The sequence below is a fragment of the Myotis lucifugus genome, unplaced genomic scaffold (genome assembly GCF_000147115.1).
Source record: "Myotis lucifugus unplaced genomic scaffold, Myoluc2.0 scaffold_19, whole genome shotgun sequence".
Classification (NCBI taxonomy): Eukaryota; Metazoa; Chordata; class Mammalia; order Chiroptera; family Vespertilionidae; genus Myotis; species Myotis lucifugus.
The window spans coordinates 538,262-551,763 of record NW_005871067.1 but is presented as its reverse complement, the minus strand read 5'-3'; the positions used below and the strand labels follow the sequence as shown (position 1 = coordinate 551,763).

The 13,502-nt window shown below is 40.5% G+C and overlaps 1 protein-coding gene across 1 annotated transcript in view; it reads left to right on the top strand.

Annotated features, from left to right (window-relative positions):
• Nucleotides 1-13,502, top strand: part of UBL3 (ubiquitin like 3) — a 77,672-nt gene that overhangs the window by 18,362 nt on the left and 45,808 nt on the right. The window lies entirely within an intron of this gene.

Below are 13,502 nucleotides of genomic sequence, written 5' to 3'. Positions count from 1 at the left end.
CTTATGAACTTTGTAATTATATTTTTTTAATCCCAGGATTTCTACTACATACTACAACCAAACAACTTTACTTAGCCTTTCTCTTCCATCTTACATTATTTCTCATTTTCTGTCCCAAAGCTAATTTACTAGTTTTACAGTTGGATTTAACTTATTTATTTATGTATTTACTTTTTATTTTATCAATTTACTTTTTATTTCACAGTTTGCATTCAGTATTAGTTTGAATTAGTTTCAGGTATACTACATAGTGGTTACATAGTCATATACTTCAAAGTACTCCACTCCCCCCCCCCATATTTCCAGTACCCACCTAACACAATACATAATTATTACAATCTTATTGACTATACTAGAGGCCCAGTGCACAAAAATTTGTGCACTGGCGGGGGGAGGGGGGTGTCCCTCAGCCCCACTTGTGCCCTCTCACAGTCTGGGACCCCTTGGGAGATAACCACCTGCGCTCCCCGGGTGGCAGATGGCAGGCCCGATCTCTGGGTGCCTGCCCCGCCTCCCCGGGTTGCGCACAGGGCAGGGCCAATCGGGGGGTTGGGGCGCTGCTCCCGGTCTCGCACAGGGCAGGGCCGATCAGGGGGTTGGGGTGCCGCCCCGGGTCGCGCACTCGGCAGGGTCCATCGGGGTTGGGGCGCCACCCCCGGTCGCGCACATGGCAGGGCCAATCATGGGGTTGGGGTGCCCCCCCCGGTCGCACACTCGGCAGGGCCGACCAGGGGGTTGAGGTGCAAGAATAGGGCTTCCTCGGGCCAATTGTGCCTCCAAGCCCTGCCGCCCAGAGCCACACATGGGGATCCCGTCCGCCCAGGGCTGCACACGGGGGTCCCGGCTGGGGACGGGGCTTAGGTGGCACACAGGGGCCCAGATGGTGGCTCGCGCTGGCCCGCCCTGCCTGCAGTATGCAAATTAGCCGTCATCTTTGTTGGTGGTTAATTTGCATATCGTGCTGATTAGCCAATGGGAGGCATAGCGAGGGTACGGTCAATTACCATGTTTGTCTATTATTAGATAGGATTTCCTATGCTGTACTTTTCATCCCCATGACTGTTTTGTAACTACCAATCTGTACTTATCAATCTCTTTACTGTTTTTACCAATCGAGTCAACTCTTTTAGATTATAACATTGAATCACTTGGGTGGGATTTTGTAAGCATTGTTTTAACTTTTATGAAAAATTTCAGACAAACACAGAAGTGGAGAGAATAGTATAATGAAACCCCATGTACTCATGTCCCAAATTCAACAATTATCAGGTAATGGTCAATAATGTTTTATCTGTAATCTGCTGTACTTGCCCTTCCTGGATTATTTTTAATCAAATCCCAAATATTATATATGATATTTGATGTATATGTATGAGATATGTACCTCTTTAAAAATAACCATAATACTCATTACAGTTTCAAAATTAACAGTAATTGCCTAATTTTATAAAACATACAGCTATAAAGCATATAAAGACAAATTTTTATGCTAACTTTTAGCAGTATGAAGACACTAAAAATTAACATTTCAAAATGTGTTTAGCATTAAAGTGTTTTTTGTCTTATGAATGTTGAGAAGTGGAGAAGTCATAGGAAATACAGTATTTTTTAGTTCTCTGTTTTTCTATCTTACCTCTTAAAGAAGTAAAAAATATTCTGACTTTGCTGTTCGAATTTACAAACTATTATACATTGGCTACTAATGTTGAATACAAGCACATTTGCAACTATGAAATAAGAACTTTTAAAATAAATAACACTATTTTTGAAAGGTTGAAAAAATTGTGTCAAGATTTAGAGATAGTTTTTGAATAGGGAAATATCATTCAGGAGATTGATTGGCTTTGATTTGGGAAATCACTAGGTTGCTGTCGTCCTCTTTTATTGGAAGGGAAAGGATAGCATCTCTATCTCTGGTCAAGTGACCTAGTTTGTTCTCTTTTTCCTTTGCTCTATAATAGATTAGTAGTTCTTTAAATAATTGATGTTAAGTGTCTCTGAATCCCTGTGGTTTGAAGGCTCGATAGATACTATTAACTTTCTTTTCCTGACTAAAAAGGATGTGTTAGTATTTTTGTTTCCTTAGTCACTCTAAATTTAGACTTTTTGATAATGAATTAGCAAGCTTGTGTGTTGACCTAGAGGTAAAATATGGCTGTTTTCTTATATTTAGCTTTATTTTTTGCTTCTCTTTTTTCACTTCTTGATACAATTAAGGGTTAATGGAGAGTTACAAATAAATGTTTGCAAACAGTTCAAACTATAAAGTTACTTTTCTATTGCTCTTGAACTGAATAAAAGCAAAAATTTTTAAAAATTCTCTGAATCAAGTTTCATTTGGAATCCTTGGTTTACAGAGAAAGTGTTTAATTCAGGCTGCCATTTTACTTAGCTGCCTACTCTCCCAATCTCTCAAAACTCTGGCCCAGTTCTGGATTAGAGCAGGGATTGGCCACATGCACAAGAACGTACATGCTTGTATTCGTGTACATGGGAGTTTGCACTTGAGTCTCCCTTTTAACAAATGATAATGATCTGTTGACTGGAGTTTCATTTTTTGGTGTGTTTTGTTTTTTTAATCTGTGATTACTTTCTGCTTTTAGAATTGGATCACAAGATTGACATTTAAAAAATAAAATACCTCAAGAACCCTGTCCTTTCTAATGCATTTAAGCTATCTTGTTTATGGCCCCTTTCCTGTTCCTTCCCAATCCATTCTCTCATTCCCATCAGTGCAGCTAGCCAGTTATATCATAACCCTGTACTCTCAATCTTCAAAGGTGGAGAGGGTCTAAAGCAATGATTAAAACATAAGAGGAAGGCTGGGTGGCTTAAATCATATGTTTAAAAATTCAGGGTTTCTGCTGCTTCTACAGATTTGTCAAACAGGAGGCAAAGTAAACAGAGAAACAAATTTAGTTGTTACCTTTTATATTTTCATTTTAAACACTATAGCATCCTGAGCTATAGTAACTAGTAGCCTTTTCCCACATTGACATTAAAAATCTAAGACTCAAAAATGCTTTTGTTTCTTCTTTCCAGAATGAATAAAATATAGTCAATAAGAAATTAAAGTATTCACCTTCTACCCATGATTTCAAAGATTGAAGTAGCATTTTGCACTGTAGCTTAGACTTGAACAGTCAGTCCTCAGCACAATATGTCGGAAATAAAGAGGAAACAACACAGCAGCATTGCTACAGTTTTGGTCTTGATCTTGAGGATTGTTACATGCAGCTAAGATCATGTGTGTTCCATATTTTGAATTGAGACATGATACAATTTAGGATAAATAAGCCCTAATTTAGCTAGTGGTTATCTGTATAGCAATCCCTGTTCCCTAAAGCATAGCCAAGACCAAGAAAATAATAGTCTCCAAACAGTAAAAATTCTTGTAACCAACTTGGTATACTTTATTCCTAGAAGATTTTCAGAATTCAACATTAACAGCATAGTTGCTCTTAATTTAGACACAATTTAAAACTGATTAACTCAGCCCATAATAAGAGATATGCTCCCTAAGTAGCCATAACTGGTAGCTTCTCTGATGAAAATTTCTTATTATTAGTTGGTTTCAAAACGTTCATAAAATAAAACTATACCAGTTGCTTAGGAACAGGAAATTTTTTCTCTTGATACCAAAGTCTGAGAGAAATTTCTTGCATAGACCTTTATTAGGAGATATCAAGTAATATATAATATAGTAGCTTTCTCCAAGTAAATATAATAGGGAGTTTTTAACGGTATAACTCCTAGTCACAATGGGGTAAAAAATGATTTTTTAAAGAACAGCACTGACCAATAGAAACACAGTGCAACAATATATATAATTTTAAATTTTTTATTAGCTACATTAAAAAAGTAAAAAAAACAGGCGCAGTTAATTTTAATAATATATTTAACCCAACATATCAAAAATATTATCTCTAATTAATTATCGAATTATCTGTAATTAATATAAATGATTATGGTATTTTAAATGTTTTCATACCAAGTCTTTGAAATTGACTTACAGCACTTGTCAATTCAGATGTTAAATTTTTATCAGAAAAAGTCATAAAATATTTCATAACATTTACAGTCAAAAAGTAAATATATGGATCCAAATTCCAAACATACTTAGAATTTTCCAGTAACTGAATCTCACATATCAGATTTAAATTTAAATTAATTTCAAATGCTCAGTATCCACATATAACCAATAGCTACCACATTGAACAGTGCAGCTGGAGAATACTAGAGTAGAAAAAACTTACCCAGAAGTATACATCAAAATCGCCTGGGGCCTTGAACATATGTGCCCTTGGAAATGATTCAATAACTCGAGTGCTTCCTTGACATATGTATTTTGGAAAAGTTTCCCAGGTATATTCTGATTTACACTCTTAGTTAAGAATCACTGATCCTGAGAATTAGTTGCATATACTTAAAGTAATGTGACCAGGAGTTCCTGCAACTACATTTTTGGTAAAGGTTGTAGCAGCAGGAACATGGATTCAGGTATTCTGTGTTCCCAGCCTGAAAACTCTTAGAATTGGTTTTTTAAAAGATTGTTTTATTGATTTTTTTAGGGGGAGAGAGAGAGAGAAAAAAAAAATCAATGCTATAGTGAAACATCTATCAGCTGCCTCTTGCATGCCCCCTACCAGGGACTGAGCCCAAAACCTGGGTATGTGCCCTCCAGCGGGAATCGAACTGGCACAGGACGACTGAGCCACACCAGCCAGGGCTAGAATTGAAATTTGAATTGGCTAAATACTGTGCCAGCTTGAAAGGGAGGGTTTACATGGAGAATAATATACAGGAGATGAAGAATAGGGAGTGACTGTTAATAAATGAATGGAGAGAATTGTGGACTTCAAGACATAATTCCTATGGTTCCCTGGGGAAAGTCCTTGAGGGCCACAGGAATTAAGCTAGACCCTGTAAGATTAGATGGGAGAGCATTCCAAGGATGGAACTAGTATAATTTCAACCCATATTAGGGAAGACATTTTGAAATGAGATGCAAAGCCAGATTAACAGAGGAACTTTTGTTTACTCAAAGAGTAGCATGAAGGCACATGGATATTTGAGAGAAGGAAGGAATGCTTTTAGCTGGAGGAAAAACCCACCTTTAAAAAATAAAGGTGACTCAATTGATAGTGACTATCAATAAAGGCATTTATCTTATATAACAAGAAATCTGGAGAAAGCTATTCTGGGTCTGGTATAACAGCTTAATGATGTCAACAAGCTGCAAGGTTTTTTTTCATTATTAGAGACTAGATTTTCATCTTTGTGCTTGTTGTCCTGTGGTTTCAAGATAGCTATGTGGTTATGAATATCACAGCCCGGTCAAAGGCAGAGGGCAAAGGATGGAGTGAAGGGCATAGCAGTGACAGCCCAACTACCATTTTCCTTCAGCTCTCTTATCAGCAAAGAGTAAAATTTCTTGGAAGACCCATCAGTCTTTCTTGTACCCCATTGTACAGAACTAAATCACATAGCCACTACTTGTTGCAGTGAGGTTTGCTATAGTTCTAATGTCTTCTTGTATTAAACATTACTTCTTTTAAAAAAAATATATTTCTTTATTAATTTCAGAGAGGAAGGAAGAGGGAGAGAGAGAGAGAATGTCTTCATAACTTTGTGTTTTTTGACAGGCAATACCATGTACTTTTTTAGAAACCATGCAATAAATTGGTAGTTATTTTCCTAATTCCAAAATTCGTGCACTGGTAGGGTCCCTAGCAGCTGCCAGCTGCTGGCCGGGGGCTTCCCTCCTCCCTGCCGCCTCTGGCCAGGGCCTTTCTCCCTTCCCCCAGCCACCTGCCACTGCCGCTGGCCAGGGCCTTTCTCCCTTCCCCTGGCCGGCCCCCACCCCTTGGTCGAACTCTCGGAAGAACTCCTGGTTGAGGGGACAATTTGCATACTACGCTTTTATTATATAGGACTAGAGGTCCGATGCATGAAATTCATGCAAGAGTAGGCCTTCCTTCCCCTGGCTGCCGGCACCGGCTTCCCTCTGGCACTTGGCACCCAGGCTTCCCTCTGGCCGCTGCCAGGCATCTGGGATCCGGGCTTCCCTCGCAGCCCTGGCTTTGTCCAGAAGCATGTCCAGTCTAATTAACATATTATGCTTTTATTATAGATTTTATAGATAGTAAGATCATGCTTTAAGTTTATTAATTGAGCAAATATATATAAGGTATAGAATGCATTGAGTATACATAGAGAAATAAGCAGTGTGTGGCACCATTTAATAAGTTTGCTACAAAGTTAATTTGCTAGCTTTACATTAAATATTTAATATTAAAAGTTGTAGCCCTACCGGTTTGGCTCAGTGGATAGAACATCGCCCTTGGACAGAAGGGTCCCGAGTTCTATTTTGACCATAGTCTTGTACCTTGGTTGTAGGCTCAATCCCCAGTAGGGGGCGTGCAGGAGGTAGCTGTTCGATGTTTCTCTCTCATCGGTGTTTCTAACTCTCTATCCCTCGCCCTTCCTCTCTGTAAAATAAAAAAATATGTATATTTTAAAAAGTTGTATAAGGACTCTGGAACAGGTCATTAATTAAAGCTGCCTACACAGTGATTCCTTTTCTATCAGTTTTTTCTTTAGCAAACAGGCTTTCAGAATTCCATTATATATACCTGATACCTCCTGAAAGTACTATAAAAGCTATTTAATGAACATTTGTTAATGATAATTGTGATTTTGCCCACTACAAAGAATTCATAAAGTAGATTATAAATTGCATAATCCATTAAAATAAATAAATAATTCTTTAAAAAATTTAGAAAGTATAGAAAATATTTTTAAAGTTGCAGAAAAATCATCCATATTGTTCCCACCCAAAGATGACTAGTGTAAATATTTTGGTTTATTTGTTGCTAATCTTGCAAGTAGTAATGGTTAAAAGTAAATCTTGAATCAACTTTGCCATCTCTTCTTCAGTGTTCTTTAGATTTTTTCCCCCCCAAACTACAAGCAAAGCTCATTATTGTTAGATCAAATACAGCCCTCAAGGAAGCAGTGGTGCAAATTTTCACTATTACTAAACTAATTCATACCTCAATGAACAACAATAAAAAGTTACTATCACTACTGGAGGAAAAAAGAGCTCTAAAAATTAATAGAATTAATATGGCAAACTGGATGTAGAATTGTGCTTAAAAAAGTAATTAGGTAGAGAGGAGAGAGAGAAGGGGTAAAGGCAATGAGAATTGAAGTATAGAATACTAGATTCATAGAACTCAGAAGCAGTATAGGAAGCTAGACTAGCAAGCTAGATTCTTGTCCAGCTCTCCATTTTATTAGGGGCTGGGAGTCAGGCCATATCTATCTATATATATAAAAGGCTAAGCATCCGTCTGACTGGTAGCTATGATGTGCAATGACCACCAGGGGGCAGACCTCAACACAGGAGCTGCCGAGCTGTAGTGACTTGGCAGTAGCGGTTCTTGGGTGATGCACCTAGAACCAGAGAAGAGGGAGCCCGATTCTGGGGTGCATCACCCAAGAGCTGCCCTCTCACAATCCGGGACCCCCTTGGGGGATGTCAGAGAGCAGGTTTCAGCCCGATCCTTGCAGGCCAGGCTGAGGGACCCCTCCTGCTGGAGGGACCCTGCTCATTCCGCCAACAACCTTTGAACCGTGTTGGCGCCCAGGTGCAGCCGTCCGGGGAGGGACTGCGGGAGGTTGGCCCCAGGGCATGTCCAGCCCATCTTGCCCAGTCCCACCCTGCTGGCCATCTTCTAATTAATTTTCTTTCAATGTGCATGAATCCTTGCACCGGGGCACTAGTATTGTATAAAAGCTAGGATTAGGAGAATCCAAGGCTCCTGACTTCCAGTTTATTTGTTATTCTCCTATCCACAAAACAGCAAAAGTAGCCCTGACTTTATAGAAAATGAATTATATAAATGTTAACATTCATTATATGAAATTTGTGGTACCCATATTCTCTTTAACAGTTGAATCTCTGTGGAAAAGAAATGAGAATAGCAGAAACTTTCTAATTCAAAAACCTGAATTCAAATTCTGACCAGTTTCTTTTTGATAGCATTGATCTTTGTGATTTCATCATTTTAAGCAACACTACATATTAAGTGATATAATATGGTATATATTAAAAATTAATTGGGAAATACAGCCCCACAGTAGGGAAAAAAAAGGGGTGATTATTGTAAGACCTGAAAACTGCTCCATTGATGCACAAGCTACTGAATAAACCATTACTAATTACAAAACAAAATAAAAGAATTATGAGTATGCAGATGTATCACTGGGTTAAGGAAGATGACAAAGCCAAGGCCAATGTATCTTTTCAGTCAATGGCCATGTGATATAAACAGAAGCAAATTTTGGAATAAACAAAATGTTTTTTAATACAGTCAGTATTTAAGCTAAAGAACTCCTCACTTAGTATTCACAATGAAGAAAATATCTTGGTACAGTTTTAAAAGGCATTAGACTGGAGTCAATAAATATAGGATATAGGGTACCCCCTCCAAAAAAATGTACACACACTTTGAATAATTATAAAGGCAGTGCTTATTAAAATACATTTCATTTTCAAAATTGAGCTATCAGCTGTTAAAGTGTGTATACAGTTTTTTGGGACACCCTGTATATGGCACCCTTTTACCTTAGCTCTGGCCGCCCTACTCTTTGCTCATGACAGACCAGTTGTGGATAATTAACCACAACTAGAGTTCCCCAAGAACATTGTCTTTTTTAAATTTTATATATATATTATTGATTTTTTACAGGGAGGAAGGGAGAGGGATAGAGAGTTAGAAACATCGATGAGAGAGAAACATCGATCAGCTGCCTCCTGCACACTCCCTACTGGGTATGTGCCCACAACCAATGTACATGCCCTTGACCAGAATCGAACCTGGGACCCTTGAGTCTGCAGGCCGACGCTCTATCCACTGAGCCAAACCAGTTGGCCAGAACATTGTCTTTGTGTTTCAACAGGTTAAAGAGCTTAATCCTGTGATTCTTAACCAAGATGATTTTGGCTCCTGGAGACCTATGGCCATGTCTGGGGATATTTTTTTATTGCCATGATTTGTTGAAGGGCAGGGTCCACTAGAGATGATATTATACATCTAACAATGCACAAAACAGCCCCCACAACAAAGAATTATCCAGTATGAAATATCAATCATGGTGAAGTTGAGAAACCCTATCTTAGCCTAAGATCTTGGACTCAGAAATAGTTAGATCTATATTCAATCTTTCAGTTCACTTGGCAAGATTTTCAATCTCAGTCTCAGTTTCCTCATCTGGAAAAAAAAAGATAATATCTGCTTTATATAATTTTAGTTTGTACAGTTTCTGACACACGGTATTGTTATTATCACTACCAACAATAACATCAAGCACATCAAAAATTATTAGAGTGGTAAAGTTTGATGAGTACTATAAGACTTACAGTTTTTCAATTTCTTTGCTAAATTCCCCTGTTTGAGCAGTAGTAATTCACATATACTTTGTGTAACAGCTGTGTTACAACAGAGTGAGACCACTAGAAGTCTTTTGTTTTTCCATGTATTTTCTAATTATACAAGCTTCTGGCTACCTAATTCAGGTTCAAATGATCGAAATAATAAATGGTTTCAAGACTGAAAAATTTGTAGAATTGTTGCAGACACTCCCAGTACCTTGAGTCTTGGAATGAGGATTGTTTCTTCCTAAAGCTGTGTGCTGAGCTCTAGCCACTGCTCCTTGGGATCAGTTCTTCAGTAGTTGCTGGGCCTTGTTAGAGTCTGTGGTTGATCTTGGGAATCATGGTGTTTTCTCTTTCTCTCCAATGGCCCCCAATGATTTTATTGATGCAATTAGGGAGGATGATCAGCTAGTTCAGTACTTGTACCATGCCTTCATTAAACATGTATATTGAGCCTGGCTGGTGTTGCTCAGTGGTTGAGCATCAGTCTATGAACCAGAAGGTCATGGTTCAATTCCCAGTCAGGGTACATCCCTGGTGTGGGGCATGCAGGAGGCAGCCGATCAATGGTTCTCTCTCATCATTGATGTTTCTATCTCTCTCCCTTCCTCTCTGAAATCAATAAAAATATATTTTAAAAACATACACAAATAAATACCCACTGTGAAAAACCAGCTAATGGTGAGAGAAAGCAAAAAGAAGTGAAGACATAGAAGGAGTACAAGACATTGTGATTCCTGCCCTTGAGGAGTATACTGTCTAATCAAGAAGATATAACTTACACATTTAACACTCAAAGGATTTATAGATCTAAATGTATGGCAGACCTATATAAGGTAGTAAATAATTGAGCAAGGTTAGGGAAAGGACAAATCAAAGATAACCATTTCATTTGATTGAAGCTAATTACTACTTACATATAAATATGAGACTTATGGCACTTTAACGTCTTATAATTTACAGTAAATGTCCATACTTACTTTATTTGATCTTTGCAGTAGAATTAGAAGAGTAATAGTCTTTCTCCAGCACTAGCCTGGCCAGTGGACATAAATGTGTTAGGAGACCTTGAAGAAGAAGGGGTATTCACTTGATGTCTCTATAGAGACATTACACTCCTTTAATTCTAAAGTTCTGTTTGAACTCCTCAAGCATACTTTACTCACAAACTAAGCCTGTTTTCTTTACTGTCAGTATTACATTTCTTTCACAAGTTAGCAAAGCATGTAGAACACTTTTCTATCTCCTTTTTCTGATCTGAAGACATGTCGGGGTGTTTTTGTTGTTGTTTTTAAATCCTCACCCAAGGATATGTTTTTATTGATTTGAGAGGAAAGGACAGAAAAACATCGATTGGTTGCCTCCCCAGTGTGCCCGACCAGGGATCAAATCCACAACCTAGGTATGTGCCCTGCGCAGGAATTGAACCCACAGGGCATAATGCTCCAACCAACTGAGCCACCCTGGCAGGTCTGATGAAATATCTTTTATTTGGGAAGACAAAAACCAATAGAACACAGTTGCTAAAATATGGAGAATGAGAAAAATACATCACAAAGTGTTTTTCTTTATAGCCTGTTTGATAGGTTGTGTTTTTATAAGGTATTTATACTAATTAATTTATAAATAATTGATTTACAAATATATTAACTGTTTATTCCATGGCACTATAATTGAAATGTCAGTGGTTAAAGAAAAGAGACACTTAACAAACCATGTTCTCTTACATGACAGGTAGTCTCTGTCCTCAAATTTTTTCCTAACTCTTCCTATAATTTCCCTAAATGTAGAATATGAAACCCACCCTGAAGGGGCTGTGGCCAGTCTGAAAATGGCCCTCAGCCCCTCACCCAGGCTGGCCAGGCACCCCAGCGGGACCCCCACCCTGATCCGGGACACCCTTCAGGGCAAACCAGCCAGCCCCCACCCATGCACCAGGCCTCTGTCCTATCTAATAAAAGACAAAAAGGGTAATTAACCGTACCTCCGCTACGCTTCCCATTGCCTAATCAGGGTGATATGCAAATTAACTGCCAACCAAGATGGCGGCCCGCAGCCACGCAGATGAAGCGAACATGAGGCTTGCTTGCTCCAGTGATGGAGGAAGCCAAGGTTCTCGGCCTGCCGTGGCCCGGCTCTGAGCCCGAAAGCAACAATGTTTCAATTATAGAAGCTAAACAAACCCCAGATACCTGCTTCCAGCCAGCCGTGGTCTCAGAGCTGGGAGCGCCAGTGACGGCGACAGTGTTTCAATTATAGAAGGTAAATAAATCTCAGAATAAAAAAAAAAAGAAAAAAAGGAGAGGATGGGAGCTTTAGTCGCTGGCCAGCCTGAAAATGGCCCTCAGCCCCTTACCCAGACTGGCCAGGCACCTCAGTGGTGACCCCCACCCTAAAGGGGGTGTGGCCAGCCTGAAAACAGCCATCAGCCCCTCACCCAGGCTGGCCAGGCACCCCAGTGGGACCCCCACCCTGATCCGGGACACCCTTCAGGGCAAACCAGCTGGCCCCCACCTGTGCACCAGGCCTCTGTCCTATATAGTAAAAGGGTAATATGCAAACTGACCCTAACAGCAGAAAGACTGGGAATGACTGGTCACTATGACACACACTGACCACCAGGGGGCAGACGCTCAATGCAGGAGCTGCCCTCTGGTGGTCAGTGCGCTCCCACATGGGGGAGCTCTGCTCAGCCACAAGCCAGGCTGATGGCTGCCAGTACAGCGGTGGTGGTGGGAGCCTCTCCTGCCTCCTCAGCAGCGCTAAGGATGTCCGACTACAGCTTAGGCCTGCTCCCCGCTGGCAAGTGGACATCCCCCATGGGCTGCCGGGCTGCCAGAGGGATGTCTGATTGCCATGTTAGGCCCAATCCCCCCAGGGAGCAGGCCTAAGCCAGCAGATGGTCATCCCCCGAGGGGTCTCAGACTGCGAGAGGGCACAGGCCGGGCTGAGGGACCCCCCACCCCCGAGTGCACAGATTTTTGTCCACCGGGCCTCTAGTCCTGTATAATAAAAGGGTAATATGCAAATTGACCCTAACAGCAGAACGACTGGGAATGACTGGTCACTATGACACACACTGACCACCAGGGGGCAGATGCTCAATGCAGGAGCTGCCCCCCGGTGGTCACTGCGCTCCCACAGGGGGAGCTCTGCTCAGTCACAAGCCAGTTGACTGCGGTGGTGGTGGGAGCCTCTACTGCCTCCTCAGCAGCGCTAAGGATGTCCGACTGCAGCTTAGGTCTGCTCCCTGCTGGCAAGTGGGCATCCCCTGAGGGCTCCCGGGCTGCCAGAGGGATGTCTGACTGCCAGCTTAGGCCCAATCCCCCAGGGAGCGGGCCTAAGCCAGCAGGTGGTTATCCCCCGAGGGGTCCCAGACTGCGGGAGGGCACAGGCCAGGCTGAGGAACCCCCTCCCCCTGAGTGCACAAATTTTTGTGCACCGGGCCTCTAGTATAATTATAACTTCTTAAAAACTTTTCATTATAGAAAGTTTCAAGCACTCATTAAAGTAGAAAAGATAGTCTAAAAGACCCCTATGTACCTATCACTGTGCTTTAAAAATTAATGGCATATACTACTTATTTTTTTAAAATAAGGACATGTTCATTGATTTTTTAGAGAGAGAGAGAGAGAGAGAGAAAGAGAAAGATCAATTAGTTGCTTTAAGCATGCATCTTGACTAGGGCTAGTGATCGAACCCACAACCTAGGTATGTGTCCTGACTGAGAATCGATCCTTTGACCTTTTGATGTATGGAACAGTGCTCCAACCAACTGAACCATACCAGCCAGGCTGTATCATTCTTAACTCTGTATCAGATAATTTTCTTATCTCCATTTTTTTTATCTCTTTTTCTGGAGAATTCTCTTGTTCTTTCATTTGTGGTTTGTTTCTTTGTCTCATTTTGGCTGTCTGTTTGGGTTTGTGACTATGTATTAGGTAGATCTGCTGTGCCTCTCAATTTCTAGTGCAGGACAGTGTCAAACGCTTTTGCTGTCTAATTAGATCAAAGCCTGTCTAAAAACTCAAAGCCTCCAGACACTGCCTCTGCCTACAGA